Raw genomic sequence first — 21,279 nt, forward strand, 5'->3', positions numbered from 1 at the left:
TTAGCCAGGATGGTCTCGATCTCCTGACCTCGTGATCCACCCGTCTCAGCCTCCCAAAGTGCTGGGATTACAGGCTTGAGCCACCGCGCCCGGCCACACTGATTGATTTTTAAATATTGAACCAGACTTGCATACACGGAACAAACCTCACTTGGTCATGGTGTGTAATTCCTTCATATTGCTGAATTCTGTTTGCTAATATTTTGTTATTAATTTTTGCATTTACTTTCATGAGTGATATTGGCCTGCAGTTTTACTGTTTTTGTCTGATTTTAGAATCAGAGTAATATTAGCTTAATAAAATGAATTGGGAAATATTTCCTCTACTTCTATTTTCTGGAAGACATTATGTACAATTGGCATTACTTTTTCTTTAAATGTTTATTCCCCAGTTGAAACCATCTGAGCCTAGAGATCTCTGTTTGGGGAGTTTTTAAATTATGAATTTAATTTCCTTAATTGTTATGGAGCTACTACCTGTATTTATATTGGGTGAATTGTGGTAGTTTCTGTTTTTCAAGGAATTGGTTCATTGTTATATTTGTGTGTGTAAAGTTGTTAACCTTTTGATGTCTGCAGGGTTTGTAGTGGTATCCCCTGTTTTGTTTCTGATACTGGTAATTTGTTTCTTCTCTCTCTCTCTCTTTTTGATCAGTCTTGCTAGAGGTCTGTCAATTTTATTAAATTCTTTAGTTTTTACAAAGGAACAGGTTTTTCTTTCATTAATTTTCTCTATTGTTTTCCTTTTATTCAATTTCAACTCTTATCTTTATTATTTCCTTCCTTCTGCTTGCCTTGTGTTTATTTGTTCTTTTTCTAGGTTCTTGAGGTGGAAGCTTAGATTACTGACTTGAGACCTTTCCTCTTTTCTCATGTATAAGTTAGTAATATAAATTTCCCTCTCAGAGTGGCTTTTGCCATGTCCCACAAATTTTGAAATATTATAGTTTTATTTTCAATTCAGTTCAATGTATTTTAAACATTTCTCCTGAGACTTCCTCTTTGACCCATAGATTATTTAGAAGGATGTTGTTTATTTTTCAAGTGTTTGGATGTTTTCTTGTTATCTTTCTGTGATTAATTTCTAATTTGATTCCATTATTGTCAGAGAACACACTATGTACAATTGCAATTCTTCTAAATTTGTTGTGGTTTCTTTTATGGCTCAGAATATGGTCTATCTTGTTCTATGTTCTCCAGAATGTGTATTCTGCTTGTGTTGGATGGAGTATTCTATACATGTTGATTAGATCCTGTTATTGATGGTATTGTTGAGTTCTCTATCTTTGCTAATTTTCTGCCTACTTGTCCTATCAATTGTTAAGAGAGGAGTGTTGAACTTTCCAACTATTGTGGCTTTGTGGATTTTCTTCTTTCAGTTCTATCAGTTTTTGCTTCACATATTTTGCTTCACAAACAGCTCTGTTGTTTGTTCCATGCACATTTAGGATTGATACATCTTTTTGGTGGGTTGAGCCACTTACCATTATATAATGTCCCTCTCTGTCTCTGATAATTTTCTTTCTCTGAAGTCTATCTGATATTAATATAGACACTCATGCTTTGTTTTGACTAATGCTTGCATGATAAATATGTTTCCTTCCTTTTACTTTCAGTTGTCTTGTATCATTATATTTAAGGTGAGTTTCTTGTATAGTACATACTGTTGGGTCATTTTTCCTTATCCACTCTGCCAGTCTCTGTCTTCTAATTGGTGTATTTAGACCTTATATGCATTTAATGTAATTATTGATATGTTAGGATCTAAGTCTGCCATTTTATTTTTAATTTTATTTTCTTTTTCCTGCCTTCCTATGAGTACTTGAATATTTTTGGGAATATTATAACATTTTGACTTATCTGTAGTGGTTCTGAGTGTATATCTTTGTATAGATTTTGAGTGGTGGCTCTAGGTACTACATTGTGTATACATAACTTATCACAGTCTACTGGTAATGTTATTTTGCCAGTATGAGTGAAGTATAAAAGCTTACTTCTGTTAATGTCTCTTTATCTCCCTAGTTTATGATATAATCAACTTAAATATTTCCTCTACATGCAATAAGAACTATATCATACAGTATTATTATTTTTGCTTCAACCATCAAACAAAATTTTGAAGACTCAAAGAGGAAGGAAAGTCTAATGTGTTCATAATATTTTTGCTTATTGTATTATTTTTTGCTTCTTGATGTTCCAAGATTTATTTTATCATTTCTGTTCTGTTTAGATAACTTCCTTTAGCTATTATTTTAGAGTAGCTCTGATGGAGACAGGTTCTCTTAATTTTCCTTCATCTGAGAATGTCTTGATTCCCACTTCATTCCTGAAGGATATTTTTGTGGGATATAGGATTTAGTTCTTTTCTTTCAGCATTTGAAAAATGTGTCAATTCCTCCTGGCCACATGGTTTCTGACAAGAAATCAACTGCCATTTAAATAATTGTTTCTCAGTTTCTCTGTCAAAGTATTGTTTTTCTTTTCTTTTTTGAGACAGAGCCTTACTCTGTTACTCAGGTTGGAGTTCAGTGTGGCATGATCATGGCTCACTGCAGCCTCTACCTCCCTGGGCTCAGTGATCCTCCTACTTGAGCCTCCCAAGTAGCTGGGACTACAGGTGTGCACCACCACACCTGGCTAATTTTTGTACCTTTTGCAGAGATGGGGTTTCACCATGTTGTCAGGCTGGTCTCAAGCTCCTGGGCTCAAGCAATCCACCCACCTTGGCCTCCAAAAGTACTGGGATTATAGGCATGAGCCACTATGCTTGGCCAAATCATTGTTTTTCCTCTGTCTGCTTTCAAGATTGTTTTCTTTGTCTTTAGTTTTCAGAAGTTTGACTATGATATGTCTTAGTGTGGATTTCTTTGGATTTAGCATGTTTGAGATTCTCTAAGCTTTTTGAATCTGTAGGCTTATGTCTCTTGCCAAATTTGGAAACTTTTCAGCCATTATTCCTTGAAATACTTTTCAGTCCTAGTCTCCTCCTCTCATCCTGGGACTCTAATGACATGAATGTTATATCTTTTGTAATAGTTATACAGGTCCCTGAGACTCTGTTATTTTTTTCCAGTCTATTTGCTCTCTGCATAATTTCTGTTGTTATATACTCAAGTACTCTGATTTTTTTCCTTTGTCCCCTCCATTGTGTTGTTCACCCTATTCACTGAGATTTTCATTTTGGTTGTTGTGTTTTTCAGTTCTAAAGTCTACATTTGGTTCTTTAATTCTTATTAAATTAAATTAAATATTAAATTAAAGAATTAAATAATAATTCTTATTTGCTTACTGAGACTTTCTGTTCTTTTTATTTGTTCCGAGCATGTTTGTAATTGCTCATTGAAGCATTTTTATGATAGCTGTTTCAAAATCTTTGTCAGATAATTCTATCTCAGTCATCTTAGTGCTGGCATGAATTGACTGTCTTTTTCATTCAGTTTGAAATCTTCCTGGTTCTTGGTATGATGAATGATTTTCAATTGAATACTGTTCATTTTGGATATTATGTCACGAGACTCTGGATCTTATTTAAACCTTATGTTTTAGTGGTTTTATTCTGACATTGCTGTAGTAGAAAAAACTGGAAGGGTTGCCTTGTTACTGCCAGATTGGGGTAGAAGTTCAGGCTCGCCGCTCAGCCTTTGCTTGAACAGTTGGAGGTGAGGGTTACAGTTTCTCCTGCGGTGTTTGGCTACAGTAGAGCAATAATGGTCTAAAAGTTTTCTGTCTTTCTAGGATGCCCCTTTTCTGGTCCTTTGGCTAGAGAGAGTAGGCTTTTGTTGGGGCTTTAGAAAAATCTGTTCCAACTGGTGTTTTCTGAATTGCTAGCTTCTCTAGCAGCCAGTCTGGGATATTTGAGGCAAAAAGAAAGCTCAGGGAACTCACGAACATGTCACTCTTTGAGTCTCAAGGTCCTTAGTCAGTCTATCTTCTCTCCACGTTTCTTGGTTGTCTTATGTTTGTTGTATATATAATAACTAGGGTTTATACTTGTACTTAGTGAAAGGAATAGAGAAAAATACATCTACTCCATCTTTCTAAAAGCAGAAGCTGACTTTTAGGATCCCATATCTCTGATTAGTTATTAAATCTCATTACTTATCTCTGAAGTTATGGCGTTAAAAACTCACATTTTATTTAATTAATTTATTTTTTTTGAAACGGAGTCTCGCTCTGTCACCCAGGCTGGAGTGCAGTGGCGCGATCTCGGCTCACTGCAAGCTCCGCCTCCCGGGTTCCCACCATTCTTCTGCCTCAGCCTCCCGAGTAGCTGGGACTACAGGTGCCGCCACCACGCCCGGCTAGTTTTTTTGTATTTTTTTTCGTAGAGACAGGGTTTCACTGTGTTAGCCAGGATGGTCTCAATCTCCTGACCTCGTGATCCGCCCGTCTCGGCCTCCCAAAGTGCTGGGATTACAGGCTTGAGCCACCGCGCCCGGCCAAAAACTCACATTTTAATACACCATCTTTGTTGAATGAGTGGATCATACTTGTGTAGCTTGTGAGATGTTGCAGCAGAATTATTGACTAAAGTGTCCCCTGAGCTCATCAGCTGCTGAACTGGTGACAGATTCCTTGAGTCTGTACTGCTTTTTAACTAACAAGTCTTCAGTATGTGCCCAGAACTGCACTGTGTGTTTAAGAAACTATGAAGAAAGATGTGGCCTCGACTCTCAGGGTATTTGATGTCTATTTGGGAAAACAAGAAAAGTGAATTCTCCATTTCAGGGTGTAGAATATAGTAGACACTCAATACATGCTTGTTGCATGAGTGAATGCTGCTGAACATATGCTAATTGCCCCTGAATGACAAGTGCTAAACTAAACTGTGTGATGCAGATTAAAAGTGCTGTATGAAGCCAGAAGAGATGCAAGAGTATGGCTGAAGTGGTCGAGAAGGGTTGTTTTTTTAAGGAGGTAGAGGTTGAGTTGCCTTGAGAGTATGTTAGGACCTGGAGGTCGTTTTTGAAGGAAAAAATTGACAGGACTTGTTAACAGACTGTTTGTGGGGGATGAAATCCAGTAAAAAGCAAAACAGACTTTGGTTCAGATCCTGGGTGACAGGGAGATGAGGGAAACACCATGAGTTTGACTTTGTACCTGATTAGCTTGAGCTGTTAGCAAAACATGCAAGCACAAGTACACAGTAAGTATTTGGAATATTTGGAGCTGAAGGAAAGATTCTACTAGAAAAACCCATCTTTTCACTTGAGAGTCTCCAGATGATATGGGAACTATCACAACTTAGCAGCCAACAAATGATGTGAGCTAAGGTAGTTAATAACCTCTCTCTGGGTAAATAACCTCTCTCCTCATGTATAAAATGAGGTGTGCTGGTAGGTGGTTTTTTTATGAGATAACATTTGGATTAGCATAGTATCTGGTATTTGGAAGGAGACCTATACTTGCTGGAATATTTTCCTTCCAGCTCTAAAGGTCCAGGATTGTGTGATTTCTTTGAAATATGAACTGTCCTTAATACATCTGCTGATATGGTTTGGCTGTGTCACTGCCCAAATCTCATCTTGAATTATAGTTCTCATAATCTCCAAATGTCGTGGGAGGGACCTGGTGGGAGGTAATTGAATCATGGGGGTGCCTACCCTCATGCTGTTCTCATGATAGTGAGTGAGTTCTTACAGGATCTGATGGTTTTATAAGAGGCTTTTTTCTTTTACTCGGCACTTCTCTTTCCTGCCACCATGTGAAGAAAGACATGTTTGCTTCCCCTTCTGCCATAAGTATAAGTTTCCTGAGGCCTCTCCAGCCATGTGGAACTGTGAGTCAATTAAATCTTTTTCCTTTATAAATTACCCAGGCTTGGGTATTTCTTCAGAGCAGCATGAGAACAGACTAATACATCTGTGTTCTATGATTGGGTTTTTCCCCCATCAGAACCCACTAGTTTATATCACATGAAGCTAAGAATCTAGGGGAGGGAGAGTTGCACATGTTGTGTCTCAATCTTTTCAGACTCCCTAAGTTTTTCTATCTTTTGAGCATTTGCATTTTTCACGCTTGAATCAGAAAAGCCTCCATTTTGGCTGACTCTAGCCCTTCACTCTGGGGAGTAGAATGGGCAGGTAGCCATTAGTACACAGGAAGGGAGGGATTTGTGGTATCTTAAAGCCATTGGATTTTATTTATTTCCAGTTTGCTCAACATTTGTTCCACAGATCTGGAAAGTTTAAAAAGGGGTGGGGATGGAGAGAGAAGGATGAAAATTATCTAGGCCTAGAGAAAAGGATAAATATATTTTCCTTTCAATATCAAACTAAGGCTCAGAGCATTATTATTATTATTATTATTATTATTATTACTATTATTATTGAGATAGGGTCTCACTCTGTCACCTAGGCTGGAGTGCAGTGGCATGATCACAGCTCACTGCAGCCTTAAACTCCTGGCCTCAAGTGATCCTCCTGCCTCAGCCTCCTGAGTAGCTTGGACTACAGGCATATACCACCACATCTGGCTTATTTTTCACATTTTTTTCTTTGTTGAAATGGGGTTTTCCTTTGTTGCCTAGGCTGGTCTGGAACTTCTGGTCTCAAGCAATCCTCTCACCTCAGCCTCCCGAGTAGCTGGGACTACATGTGCATGTCACCAGACCTGGCTAATTTTTAAATTTTTTGTATAGATGAGGTTTTGCCATGTTGCCCAGGATGGTCTTGAACACCTAGGCTTAAGTGAGCCACCTACCTTGGCCTCCCAAAGTAGTAGGATTACAGGCATGAGCCACTGTACACACCCCTCAGAGTATTTAAATCTGAAATGACTTCTGGGCTTTATTTAGTTTTTCTAAAAACTGACCACTGCCGTAACCATCCATATGGCATCTGAAGAGTTGACACTGAGTTCAAGAGTTTGAGACTGCAGTGAGCTATGATCAGCCCACTTCACTCTAGCCTGGGCAACACAGTGTGACCCTATCTCATTTTTTTTTTTTTTTTAAGGATGAAGATTTGACACTAGTTGGAGAAATGGTTCTACATGTCATTACTAGGATTTTATGAATGTCAGCCCTCTAGCATAAGTAGTAGTTACTTCTTTCAAATTAAAAAAATTTGGATTTTAAAGTAAGATAAGCTCATTACAAAAATAAGAAAATGAAAATGACTCATAATCCCACAACATAGGGATAATTATAGTTTTGTGGTTTGTTGCTTAGGGACATGGTCACCCAGGCTGGAGCACGGTGGTGCGATCACAGCTCACTGCAACCTCAAAATTCTGGGTCCAAGGGATCCTCACATCTCAGCCTGCTGAGTAGCTAGGACCACAGGCATGTGCCACCATGGCTGGCTAATCATTGTTAATATTTCTATTATTTCTTTCTAGTCTTTTTTTTTCCTGCACACACACACACACACACACACACACACACATACAAACACACTTGGGATTTCACTGTATGTTTGTGTATCCTCCTTTCCCTTGCTTAATTTAGACCGTGAGCATTTACTCATGTCATTAAATATTCTTCTAAACATGATTTTAAATAATTACCTTGCATTTCATAATATAAATGTTACCGCATAGGATTTCATAGTATGGACAACTTAAGTTGTTTCCACTTTTTCTCTATTTTAAATATTGCCACAATGAATTTCCATGTATTTGTATTTTTTGTGCATCTCTATTTCCTTTTACCATAAATCCTTAGAAGGAGAATTACTGGGTAAAAGGATAAGAACATTGTTAAGGCTTTCGAGCATTTTGCCAAGTTGCCCTGTGGGAGAGTTGTACCAGTTTGCATTCCTGTTAGCGTTTGAGAAAGCCTGACTCACTGCATTAACACAGAATATTTTACCATCATAGATACATGACACTCTTTTGGATCATTTCAATTCAAATGGCATTTAGTGAGCACCTACTATGTGTAGTATACTGTGCTAGGCATTAGACTCTCTCCTGTTATACAGCATAAGTGCTAGATGCATAACACATGTACAAAGATGGTTAAACATGCAAATGAAATATAACAACACATAAATCTCTATGGCCAGGGCTGACATCATTCACCCTTTAAATGGTTACTCATTGAGTAAAGACACTGTGCTAGCTAATTTAAAAATTAATTTAGATCTTGTAAGCACTTAAAAAAACAGAATGCATTAATATGAATCTTGCAAACAATAGAGGTTCCATTGTGATCACTTACACTCTATTTCCTGGTATAAATTAGAGTAGGAACGGAGAGGAATATTACAAATCCACATCTTTTAAAAAATCAACAATCACAACTCATTTGGGTAAAAGGACAATTTCTGCTTTTGTCAGTTCCCTTTAGAAAGTTAACTTGTTGGTTATCAGAGAAGGGGGACACTGTACACGCAGAAAACTAACCTCCTTCTGGCAGCTGGGGATAATTTGTCAGTTTCCTTTGAAATGCGGCTTTGTGCTCACTGGTGAAGGCAGCTGGAACAGAAAAAACATGACAGACAAAAGCTGAAATCCACATGAAGAAAGGTCTTTTTCCCAAAAACTACCGCCTGAGTTAGCAACGGTCAGAACAGAAAGTACATGCATATCTTCCCAGCAACAAGCATGTCTAGTACTAGAGAAGGCCCGCTATGTGACAGGAGGCATTTAGAATGGCTGTAGCCTTGAATAGGGCTGCTGGACAGCATTTGAACAAATCTTCCCACCCCCATGAAAAATCACACCCTCAAATTAAATCCACCTAAAACTGTGACTAAAGAAATGAAAGTATTATGTTTTACAATCAGTCCAAAGCATTTACTATTCTGAAAAGGAAGGTCTACTTACTATATAGTGGATGATGGTGCAAGAAGTAGAGGTTTCAGTATATGATTTCCAGTTAAAAAGTAACCAATAGAATAACTAAAAATAATGCTACCGAACTGGAAACAACTGAAAGGGTCTGCAACTGGTGAATGGATAAGCTGTGGTACATCCACGAGTGGAGTACTATTCAGCAATACAAAAGAATGAACAACAGATACATGAATTTCAAAATAGTTATACTGAGTGAAAGAAGTCAGTCTCAAAGGGTTATATGGCATATGATTCAATTTCTGGGCATTCTGGAAAAGGCAAAATTGTAGCAACAAAACAGATCAGTGTAGGGGGTAAAGGAAGGAGTTGATTACAAAGGGCAGCATGAGGGGATTTGGGGAGTATGGAACTGTTCTATATCATGATTGTGGTGGCAGTTACATGACTTTATGTATTTGCCTAAACTCATAGAGCTGTACACCAAAAAAATAAATTTCAAAATAGCATGCTATTTTAAAAAGTGAATTTTTAAAAATCTCATAAAATAATTCTATCAACCATGGGGAGGCAGAAGAAAGAGAGGCAGTTGGAAGTAATGTTAAGTGAGCTAAATCTTCCATTTTTATAACAGGGAGTCAACAGATAATGTCCAAAATGCATAAATTAGGAATAGAAACAGAGTAATATTTAGAGATTCAGAAGTAACTATCAGATGAATTGCCAACAGAATCTGTTAAAAAATGGTTGCCTCTGAGGAGTGGGACTGGGGATGGGGAGGAGTGGGGCAGAGAACTGTTGTTTTATATATATATATATATATTTTTTTTCTTTCTTTCTTTTTTGAGATAGAGTCTCACTCTGTCGCCCAGGCTGGAGTGCAGTGGCGTGATCTCTACTCACTGCAAACTCCACCTCCCGGGTTCAGGCCATTCTCTTGCCTCAGCCTCCTGAGTAGCTGGGACTATAGGCGCCCGCCACCTCGCCTGGCTAATTTTTTTGTATTTTTAGTAGAGATGGGGTTTCACTGTGTTAGCACTCTGGGAGGCCGAGGCAGGCGGATCATGAGGTCAGGGGATGGTCTCGATCCCCTGACCTCAGGATCCGCCTGCCTCGGCCTCCCAGAGTGCTGGGATTACAGGTGTGAGCCACCGTGCCCAGCTGCCTATTTGATATTTTTAAACCATGCTCATGTATTACTTGATTTAAAAATAAGTGTAGTGGAAAATGCATTGGACTGGGAATCCAGAAATGTGATCTCTAACCCTAATTCTGCACTAATTGAGCAAATCCCTTCCCCCTTCTGGACCTTGGTTTCCACATCTGTATGATAAAGGGGTTGAACTATATGATGTTTAAGATTCCTTTCATACCTAAAGAAAATTATAAAATTAGATTACTTGCATATCCACAACAATTCTTTGTTGAATGCCAAGCTATGAAACATGCATTTTTATTTTTAAAGCTGTAAGAGACTAACTCATCAAATTCAACTGTCTCCTTTTAACTGCTGAAGAAACCAAGATACAGATTCATTAAAAGATTCCCTTGGAATGACAGTTAATTGGCAACAGAGCTAGGACTAGAGCCCAGGGCTCCTCGTGGCTCTTTCTGTTGCACCACACAGCTTCTCCTAGGCCTAATGGAATCGGTCCTGGGCACCAGGGCTGACAAAAATTCTCTTGGATGACACCAGGGGTGTAATTCACATGCTGAAATGGTTTCATTGGCCTGGGAGATGAGTCAGAATTTTGGAAGTGGTCCCTGACACAAGCATGTATGATGCAATACCATAGGCATTCCAAAGTTGATCAAGGCTATGTTAAAATTCCAATTTTAGGATTCCGTTCCCTAATAATTGTCCAATAAGCTGCCCTTGGCAGCTACTGCTAGCCTACTGACTTCCCCCTTTTGTGTGACAGGAATCCCACTACTCAGAAATATCACCATTCTCATTCTGATGTAAAACAATGGGCTCATCCATTTTTTCTCATCAGCCTTTCATCTCTAGAGCCTCTCAGCTTGTGGCATGATTCACTGAAATACATCAAATATGACAGAAGATGTGAGCATTTGGAAACTTACATCAGCCATCATCAAGTTAAAAAGGTATCTTGATATGATTTAGCAATCATCCTTGGAAGAGAGTTGAAACAGACCCCTGACTTTGACCACACCATCTTCCTAGGGGAGACCTTCCATGTTGACCAGCAAGCAAGCTAAAAGTATGTGTTTTGCCAACCATTTCCTCCCTCTTTGCTGGGGCCTGCAGGCTCACTTGCCCCTCATCGCACAAGGTCTGGGGTTTACAGAATAAGGACACCATTATGCAGGGCTATCATTCTTCCTTAGTGGAAACAACACTGCCCTTTGTAAGCTCCCAGCTAACTTCAAAGGGTGTGGCTATCTTTTTGTGCTCCAAGGGAAGCCTCCTCGGGAAACATTGCTCACAGTGCCTTTCCAGTTCTAGAATCTTCTTGAGCTGATAGTGAGTTAGAGCAGGCATTTTCAGGCAGCACTCCCACCCCTACACCCCTCATTGGTGCTTTGTCTACTTTAGAGGCCAGATTGTATTTTTTAAAACCTACTTGGAAAGCACTTGTTTGCCAACTTTTGTGCTCCCCTCCTATCAGTGCTCCCCCTCCAGCCTGGCTTTCTGCCCAGTTCTGAATCTTGCCTTACCTACTGCCTGGTGTTTACTTCACAACAGCTGGCCCAGGGATCTCAAGTACTTAGCCTCAGCTGCCAGCTTAGGGAAGGAGAGGCCCCTGTAGTTGAGCCTGTGACAAAGACAGCATTTGTTTCCACACCGGTATTTTCAATGTCAACAGCAGTGACAGGCTCCAAAGGGGATCACACCCAGTCACTGCCCACTTGATGAGAACTCCACAAGCTCAGGGATGTCCATTCATCCAGCTTCAGCTCTCCCTGCAATGCTATGAGATGACTAGAGACCACTAATAGGACTTGCATTGTTATTTCCCCATGGGGAAAGGAGACAAATGGCTGGAGACTAGGGGACTCGTCCAAAGGAATGAATGATCATTTTGTTCACAACAAGAATCAGGATAACTGGGTCTGACAAATGTTGGTTTCTGTGATTTATCCATTTGTGTAGCTGAAAAGTGCTATCAGCTGGCTTGCTCATGCTTGAGTGACCTGAAGTGATGGATGATGGAGAGGAGGTTGCTGTGAGGGTAGAGGTGGTTCAGTACCCTGCAGGAGCAATGCAAAGAGAGACTGTAACCAAGACCATCTCCCCCAAGGGGATGGGTGGCATTCCTGCCTTCCTTCCATCAACAAATGTTGACTGTGCCAGGCACTGGGATGACAGAGATGACTCAGATGTGCCCTTGTCCTCAATGTGCTCATGGTTGGATGAGGAGATCACCAGTCTCACTAGTGACTGAAGGCCATGACAAAGACTCCAGCCTCAAACTTGAGGAAGGAAGTTCATGTTTCTTCCTGGGTTGGCCAATAGAAAGCAGTATTTGTGGCCCGGCGTGGTGGCTCACGCTTGTAATCCCAGTACTTTGGGAGGCCAAGGCGGGTGGATCACGAGGTCGAGATTAAGACCATCCTGGCCAACGTGGTGAAACCCTGTCTCTATTAGAGATGCAAAAAAAAAAATAGCGGGGCGTGGTTGCACACACCTGTAGGCCCAGCTACTCAGGAGGCTGAGGCAGGAGAATCACTTGAATCTGGGAGCAGAGGCTGCAGTAAGCCAAGATTGTGCCACTGCACTCCAGTCTGGGCGACAGAGTGAGACTCTGTCTCCAAAAAAAAAAAAAAAAAGTGATATTTGTGTAGTTTTTCTAACCGCAGTGATGTGCTTGCGCTGAATTACTCACTTGGATTCTCCTCCTTGAGAGTAGGGTTCATTTTGTTACTAATCTGGCTAGATTGCTTATCATAATGCTTAAAAATATAGCTTTAAACATACAAGTGGCCAATAAACATGTGAAAAAATACTCAACATCACTAATCAGAGAAACACAAATTAAAACCACAATGAGATACCATCTTACACCAGTCAGAGTGGCTATAATTAAAAAGAAAAATAGATGTTGGTGAGGATGCGGAGAAAAGGGAATGCTTATGTACTGTTGGTTAGAATGTAAGTTAGCAAAACTTATGGAAAACAGTAGGGATATTTCTGAAAGAACAAAAAGTAGAAATATCATTTCATCCATTCTCAAAGAACTAAAAATAGAAATATCATTTGATCTAGGAGTCCCACTACTGCTATCTACCCACAGGGAAAGAAATCATTTTATCACAAAGATACCTGCACTAATGTTTATCACTGCACTATTCACAATAGCAAAGATAATGGAACCAACCTAAGTGTCCATCAGTGGTGGATTGGATAAAGAAAATGTAGTATCTATACATCATGGAATATTACTCAGCCATAAAAAAGAATGAAATCATGTCTTTTGCAGAAAATTGCCTATTGGGTACAATGTTCACTATTCGAGTGATGAGTACAACAAAAGCCCAAACTCTACCATGGTACGATATATGAATGTAGGAAGTCTGCACTTGTACCCTCTACATCTATACAAAATATTTTAAAATATAGCTTCAAGATGTAATTAAAGTCACATATCAGCTGATTTTGAGTTAATAAAAAAGACAGATGATCACTTTTGGCCAGAACCACCATCTTCTAGTATTTTGCCAAAATAACAAACACAAAGGGAAAGAGAAGAGGCACCCAGTATGTGTTCTCTAGGCCTTTTAAAGAACATGGGCTTGTTCCTTTGACCACATACCTGTGAATCTACAAGAAAGGTGATATTTTAGACATCAAGGGAGTGGGCACTGTTCAGAAAGGAACACCCCACAAATGTTTTCATGGCAAAACTGGAAGAGCCTACATTGTTACCCAACGTGCTGTTGGCATTGTTTTAAAAACACAAGGGTAAGATTCTTACCAAGAGAATTAACGTGCATATTGTACATATTAAGCACTTAATTAAGAGCCAAAAAATAGCATCCTGAATTGCATGAAGGAAAGTGTTCAGAAAAAAAGGAAGTCAAAGAGAAAGGTACCTGGGTTCAACTGAAGCACCAGCTTGCTCCACTCAGAGAAGCACACTGTGTGAGAACCAGTGGGAAGGAGCCGGAGCTGCTGGAACCTACTCCGCTTGAATTCATGGCATAATAGGTATATATGTAAAAAAAAAAAAAAAAAAAAAAAAAAAGTCCTCTGGACTGTAAAAACACGAAACAAAACAAAACAAAAAACATTATCTTGGGTGGGGCTGATGTAATCAAGTGAAAGCTATTAACCCTCCCTGAAGAGAGACAGCATTTCCTGCTGAACATGAAGAAGCAAACAAGGTTGTGGAGAGAGGGCCAGCCTCCGGGAAGTGAGAGCGTCGGCACTAGAGCAGCAGAGAACTCAATTCTGTCAACAACCTGAACAAGCTTGGATGCGGACCCCAAGCTCCAGATCTCCAGATGAGAATGCATCCTAGACAACACCTGGACTGCAGGCTCATGACACACTGAGCAGAGGACCCAGCTAAGCTGTGCCCGGACTGAACCATAAAAATGGAGACAACAAATGTGTATTCCTTCAAGCTGCAAAAGAAAAATACAAAAATATGTATCTCCATATGATTATGTTTTGGCTGTTGAGTTTTTCTTTACAACAATAAAAGTAGTGCTATTTTCTTGTTCCTCAGTAAGTTAAACACAGAATTACCATATGACCCAGCAAGTCTATTCCTAGATACATATCCAATAGAATTGGAAATAGGTGTTCAAACAAAAACTTGTACCCCGAATGTTTAGCAGCACTATTGATAATAGCCAAGAGGTTGAAACAAGCCAAATGTTCATCAGCTGATGAATGGACAAGCAAAATGTGGTCTATCGGTACAATTGAATATTATTCAGTCATAAAAAGGAATGAAGTGCTGATACATGCTACAATTTGGATGAACCTTGAGAACATTATGCTAAGTGAAAGCAGCCAGACACAAAAAGACTGCTATATGATCCCAGTTACATGAAATATCCAGAATGTTCACATCCACAGATACAGAACATAGATCAGTGGTTATGTAGGGCAAGGGGGAGGGAAGAACAGGGAGTGAGTACTTAAAGGGGCATAGAATTTCCTCTTCGGGATGATGAATATGTTCTGGAAATAGATAGTGGTGGTGGTTGGACAACACTGTAAATGTGCTTTATTCTATCAAATTGTATCACTCTTCTTCTTCTTCTTCTTCTTTTTTTTTTTTTTTTGAGACAGAGTCTTGCTCTGTTGCCCAGGCTGGAGTGCAATGGCGCAGTATCAGCTCACTGCAACCTCTGCCTCCTGGGTTCAAGTGATCCTCATGCCTCAGCCTCCTGAGTAGCTGGGATTACAGGTGTGTGCCACTACACCTGGATAATTTTTATATTTTTAGTAGAGATGGGGTTTCACCATGTTGGCCAGGCTGGTCTTGAACTCCTGACCTCGTGATCCACCTGCCTTGGCCTCCCAAAGTGCTGGGATTACAGGCGTGAGCCACCACACCTGGCTGGAAGGGATCTTATTTTTAGGCAAGATGTTAGTGTTGATGCTTTCACTATACCTAGTCCCCCTCAACCCACCAATGGTATCTGTTCACCTTTGGCTCCTGTACCTCCTAAAATCTCTTCTCTGCCATGGTTTTCCCAGGGTTCCAGTATCATCGCAAAGCTTCTAGGAAATTAGATGAGAACAGTTTTCCTTGGTCCCTAATTTAGACTAGTAACATTAAATCCTCTCAAGAATCCTTGTCAACATGGAGGGTCACTCTAGCTGCCCTTGCCTGTGCTACCCTGTGCTCAGTCCAGATACTTGCTGCTTGCTTCTTACCTATATGATTAAGACAAGGGCATTTTGCATTGGATGGCATAACAATCCATGCAGATCCCACAGCTCCAAAGTTGGTCGAGGGTGACAAGCTGGGGTGCCAGCAAGTAAGAGAGTGACAAGCTGGAGTTTCTGAACTGATATGACTACAACAGCCAGTAATCCTGCCTCATGTAAACAAATTTATTTGAAATAGTCCATGTTAAGATGTTTCACCCATCTTAAGCACTCAATAAATATTAATTATTTTACTTTTGTTGAGACAGGGTCTCACTCTGTTGCCCAGGCTAGAGTGCAGTGGTATGATCAAGGCTCATGCAAACCTCCACCTCCAAGGCTCAAGTGATCCTCCTACCCCAGCCTTCTGAGTAGCTTATACGATTATAGGTGTGCATCCTCCTACCTTAGCCTTCTGAGTAGCTTATAGGATTATAGGTATGCACAACCATGCCTGGCTAATTTTTGTATTTTTTTGTAGAGATGGGGTTTTGCCATGTTGCCCAGGGTGGTCTCGAATTCCTGGGCTCAAGTGATCTGCCCACCTTGACTTCCCAAAGTGCTGGGATTACAGGCATAGCCACCACGCTTGGCCTATACTTTTATGATAAAGGTATTTTATACATCCTTAAAATTATGTTATTGAATATATCTAGGCATATGGGAAAGTTATTAAGTGAAAGGACATTACAAATAATGTGTACAGTATCTCATTTTTATAAAAATATAATTTACGTATGCGAGATACTGTATAGCAATTTACAACTCAGGATCTGAAGGTTGACCTATTTTTAAATCTGTGCACTATCACTTATTAGCTGTGTGACCTAGAGTAATTTCTAAACCTGAATGCCTTAGTTTCTTTATCTGTAAAGTGGATACTATATATATACATATACACACACATGCATATATATTTGCAATGATACGCTTACATATATAGAAACACAAGAGGTGTAACTGAATTATAATTTCACAAAAGAATGAATAAGAGTTCAATGCGGTAGTTGAATGCACAGTGGACATCGCAAAAATGAAAACTTTCCAGTGTGCCAGAAATAACAAGTTAAAAACTACCATGATAAAAAAAAAAAAAAAAAAAACGAGACACAAGGCAGGTGCAATGAGTTGGCTGTCTGCTCTGCCCAACTCTAGGTCACACTTGGACCCCTGGGCTTAGAAGCAGCTCCATGGGTGCTATGGTTTCTCACGCCTGTCAGCCTCTGGCCCTTGGCCTTCTTGCACTCAAGGGACTCAAAATCAAACCCCACTCCATCACCTCATCGTACTTGTTCTCTCTTCAGCCGAGATGTAATTGCTCCAATAGCAAACTAGTTTGCAGAAATGCTACTCTGCCTCCCTGGTAGACAACTTTAAATATCTTCCTCCTTGCAAAGCCATTTTTGCTTCTTGAACCACATCTGATTTCATTAGAAAGTATTTGCTCTAAATTTGCAGGGAGAAGAAACTTAAGTAGTTCTCACCAGGACGTTTTGCACAGTCATTAAGACTATGGTTCAAACCCCAGTTTTCCACCTTTTAGCCACTTTGCCTTAATCAAGTCCTTAAACCTCTCTTTCCATCACTTTCCTTCTCTATAAAATGGAGGACAACAATAGTACCTCACTTTTAAGGACACTATGAAGATTAAATGAGATTATGTATGTAAAGGGTTGAGCACAGTGCCGGACACATAGGAAGCTCTCAATATATAGGAGATGCTGTCATTAAAACAGGAAGAGTTTGTCCTAAATGAATATCAAAGGTTTCATCTCTTATAAGCTAAAAACGACTTGCAGCAATTAAACAGGATTTCTCCACCCCTAGTTTCTATCCAACAAAGTTGCAAACATGTCAGGGTCTTAGTTTTAGCCTGGGGCTCCCAAGCACAATTGTGCAGACGTTTGTATATAAGGAAATATATCTATATAGAAACATACATAAGGAAATACACAGTCTCCATACAGTCCCCTCTAAGCCCCTGGAGCCACAGGGCACTTCATCCAGCAAGGCAATTCAATCACAACAAAGTCAATTTTATATTCCTTTAAAGTTCGTAAAAACAAAATCCTCCTTTTCCAGCCAGATGAATGTATTGGTACCTTTGCTTTGCCCTGCCCCTTAGCTGGAGTAGCTGAATCTGTGCTGAATCCAGTCTCTAAGAGCAACTTGGGTCAAGTGCATGGACCCCCGGGGGGTCCTATTATCCCATTTGTACTTGAGGGTATATGGGGATTGGGCCAGGCATGGGTTTCTCAGGCACACATAGCAGGTAGAAATGATGCTTCAGAGCCTCACGGGGGTCTCCACATGAAAGCACCTCACTCATATTTCTGAAAGAAATGTTCAAATCTGAGATGGGTTGGGTGGCTAACACCGGTAACCCCAGCAACTCAGGAGGCTGAGTTGGGAGGATCGCTTGAGCCTGGGAGTTCCAGATCAGACTGAACAACATAGTGAGGCCCCATCTCCAAAATAAAAGGAAAAAGCTCAAATGTGAGAAACAAATGCTCAGGACGATCCAGGGAACTGAATCCTGAGACCCCTTTGCGGATCTCGCTTTTGTACCTTTCATGCTAAAATGTCATCAGAATTGTGTCCATGTGGGACCAGGTTCATGACTGACCTGTGAAGGCTGAGAGAGCATTTTTCCACGTGAAAAGCCTCACAAGACCTGTTACATCAAGTAGAACTCTGGGCAGAGGCGGAGGAAGGGGACTGTGGAGGTGCTTTGTCATCCCACACCCGAAAGCCTCCCTAGGATGCAGGGCAGTAACTTGCACATAAATTGCGGCAGTTTCTATGTCAAAAGACCCTCTGTGACTCCTTTGGTGAAGAACCATTGTGCAACATGAAAAGTCACCTCTCAGGCTCTCTCCTTTGCAAGCTGTCTTGCCTGGTTTTCTTTAAGCAGGGCACGTGCTCCTGGATGAAAGAGGCATTTCTCATGCTGTAGAAATATAAAGACCAAAAATGGACTTGCTCCTTACAGAGAGAAAAGTCTTTGTGTTACTCCAAGCAAAGGCTCTAGAGACCAGCGAGCGCTTTCATCCTTCCCCTTTCTCTGTTTCCATGGCTTCATCCTCGCCCAGACTCTGATCATTGATGGCTAGATTCTTACTCCTGGCTCCCAGCTGGACTCTGCCACTCGACTCCCTTTTCTTGCTGCTCTTGTTGCCACACCTCACTGCCCCTCACCACCTACCAAATCAAGTCCAGTCCCCTTCCCTTGTTTGAGCAATTGATGCCTTCCATAACCTCTTTAATCAAAATTCCCACTATTTCCCATAGCGACCCCCCCTGGCTGACCACTGTGTGAGCCCCTCCATTCCCCCAGCCTGCTCATCCCAGCCTCTATGCTCCTGCTTATCTGCCTGCCACACCGCTTCCCTCCGCCTCCCTAGCAGCCCAGGGCCCACCTCCTCCAGGAAGCCTTCCCTGGATCCTGCAACCGACCTACATCTTCCCTTCGCTACAGTCTCACAGCTCTCAGCTGTACCAGACCACCTAGTGTCTAGTTATACTTTCTAACAATTTTACTTTCATGTATTCTTTTAAAATGTTTTTTTGCATATATATTTGAGGTGTATAACATGATGTGTGTGTGTGTATATATATACACAAAATATAATCAAGCAAATTAGTATATCTATCACTTCACATAGGTACTTTTCTGTGTGGTAAGAGCACCTAAACTCCACTCTCTTAGGAAATTACATACATTGTCATTAACTATAGTCCTTATGCTGTACATCATCAGCTCTTTTTAAAAATTCTACATTCTACATATAAGTGAGATCATTCAGTATTTTCTTTCTGTGCCTGGTTTATTTCACTTAGCCTAATGTCTTCCAGGTTCAGCCATGTTGTCACAAATGGCAGGATCACCCTCTCTTTTAGGCTGAATAATATTCCGTATATATGATACACATACACACACAGTATACATACATACCACAATTTCATTTTTTATATAGAGATAGAGTCTCACTGTGTTGCTCAGGCTGGAGTGCAGTGGTGCGATCATAGCTCATTGTAGCCTCAAACTCTTGGGCTCAAGCTATCCTCCCACCTCCACCTCCTGAATAGCTGGCACTACAGATGTGCACTATCATGCCCAATTAAATTTTTCTAATTTTTTTTACTTTTGTAAAGATACAGTGTCACTATATTAAACAGGCTGGTCTCGAACTCCTGGCTTTAAGCTATCCTCCTGCCTTGGCCTCCCAAAGTATTGGGATTACAGGCCTGAACCACTGTGCCCGGCCACCACAATTTCTTTATCCATGCATCTATCCATGGACACAAATTGTTTCTGAATCTTGGCTATTGTGAATAATGCTGCAGTGAACATGGGAGGACAGATATCTCTACAAGGTGCTGATTTCATTTCCTTTGGGTATCTATCCAGAAGGGGAATTGATAGGCTATATGGTAGTTCCATTTTTATTTTTTTCAGGAACCTCTATCCTGTTTTCCATAATGGCTTTACTCATTTACATTCCCATCAGCAGTGTACAGGTGGGTCCATTTTTCTCCACATCTTTGCCAACACTTGTTATCTTTTGACTTGTTGACAGTAGCCAGCCTAACAGATGTAGGGGATATCTCATTGTGATTTTGATTTGCATCTCTCTAATGATTAGTGATATTGTGCGCCTTTTCATATACTTGTTGGCCATTTGTATGTTTTCTCTAGAGAAATGTCTATTCAGATCTTTTGCCCATTTTTAAATCAGGTTATTTATTGATTTATTTTGCCATCGAGTTGTGTGTGTTCTTTATATATTTTTGATATTAGCCCCTTATTAGATATATTATTTGCAAATATTTTCCCCCAAGCTATAGGCTACCTTTTCATTTTGTTGATTATTTTCCTTGCTGTCCAGAAGCTTTTAGCTTGATGTAGTCTCGCTTCTTTATTTTTGCTTTTGTAATCTGAGCTTTTGGTGTGATATCTGAAATATCATTGCCAAAGCTAATGTCAAGGTGCTTTTCTGCTAGGTTTTCTTCTAGTTTTATGGTTTCAGGTCTTACACGTAGGCCTTTAATCAATTTTGAGTTGATTTTTATGTATGGTATAAAAGTCTAATCTCATTCTTTTGCATGTGGATATCTAGTTTTCCCAACACCATTTGTTGAAGAGACTGCCCTTTCCCCATGGTGTCTTCTTGGCACCCTTGTTAAAAATTAGCTGATTGTGTATGCTTGAGTTTATTTATGGGCTCTCTATTCTATTCTATTGGTCTATGTGTCTTTTTTAATGCCAGAGCTATACTGTTTTGATTACTATAGATTTTTAATATAATTTTTTTAAGAAACAGGGTCTTGCTCATCGCTCAGGCTAGAGAGCAGTGGCACAATCATAGCTCACCGTAACCTCGAACTCCTGGGCTCAAGCAATCCTCCTACCTCAGCTTCCCGAGTAGCTAGGACTACAGGCATGCACCATCATGCCCAGCTAATTAAAAAGAATTATTTTGTAGAGACACAATCTTGCTATGTTTCTGGAGGCTGGTTTCAAACTCCTAGACTCAAGCTATCCTCCCACCTTGGCTTCCCAAAGCGCTGGGGTTACAGGCATGAGCCACTGGACCACCTGCCTGTAATATAATTTGAAATCAGGGATTGCGATGCCCCCAACTTTCTCTTTTTTTCCCTCTCAAGATTGCTTCAGCTTGGCTGGG

At 40.3% G+C, this 21,279-nt stretch overlaps 1 protein-coding gene across 2 annotated transcripts in view; it reads right to left on the minus strand.

Annotated features, from left to right (window-relative positions):
* Positions 1 to 21,279, minus strand: part of PLAC1 (placenta-specific 1) — a 92,900-nt gene that overhangs the window by 28,716 nt on the left and 42,905 nt on the right. Inside the window, exon 2 of one of the 2 annotated variants that reach the window (XM_011948727.1) lies at positions 8,350 to 8,421. The exons of the other annotated variant lie outside the window; for it this stretch is intronic. The gene's annotated coding sequence lies outside the window, so the exon portion shown is untranslated. The remainder of the gene's footprint in view (positions 1 to 8,349; positions 8,422 to 21,279) is intronic. 2 annotated transcript variants of the gene reach the window in all.

Source organism: Colobus angolensis, unplaced genomic scaffold, assembly GCF_000951035.1.
Source record: "Colobus angolensis palliatus isolate OR3802 unplaced genomic scaffold, Cang.pa_1.0 Scaffold283, whole genome shotgun sequence".
NCBI classification, from domain to species: domain Eukaryota; kingdom Metazoa; phylum Chordata; class Mammalia; order Primates; family Cercopithecidae; genus Colobus; species Colobus angolensis.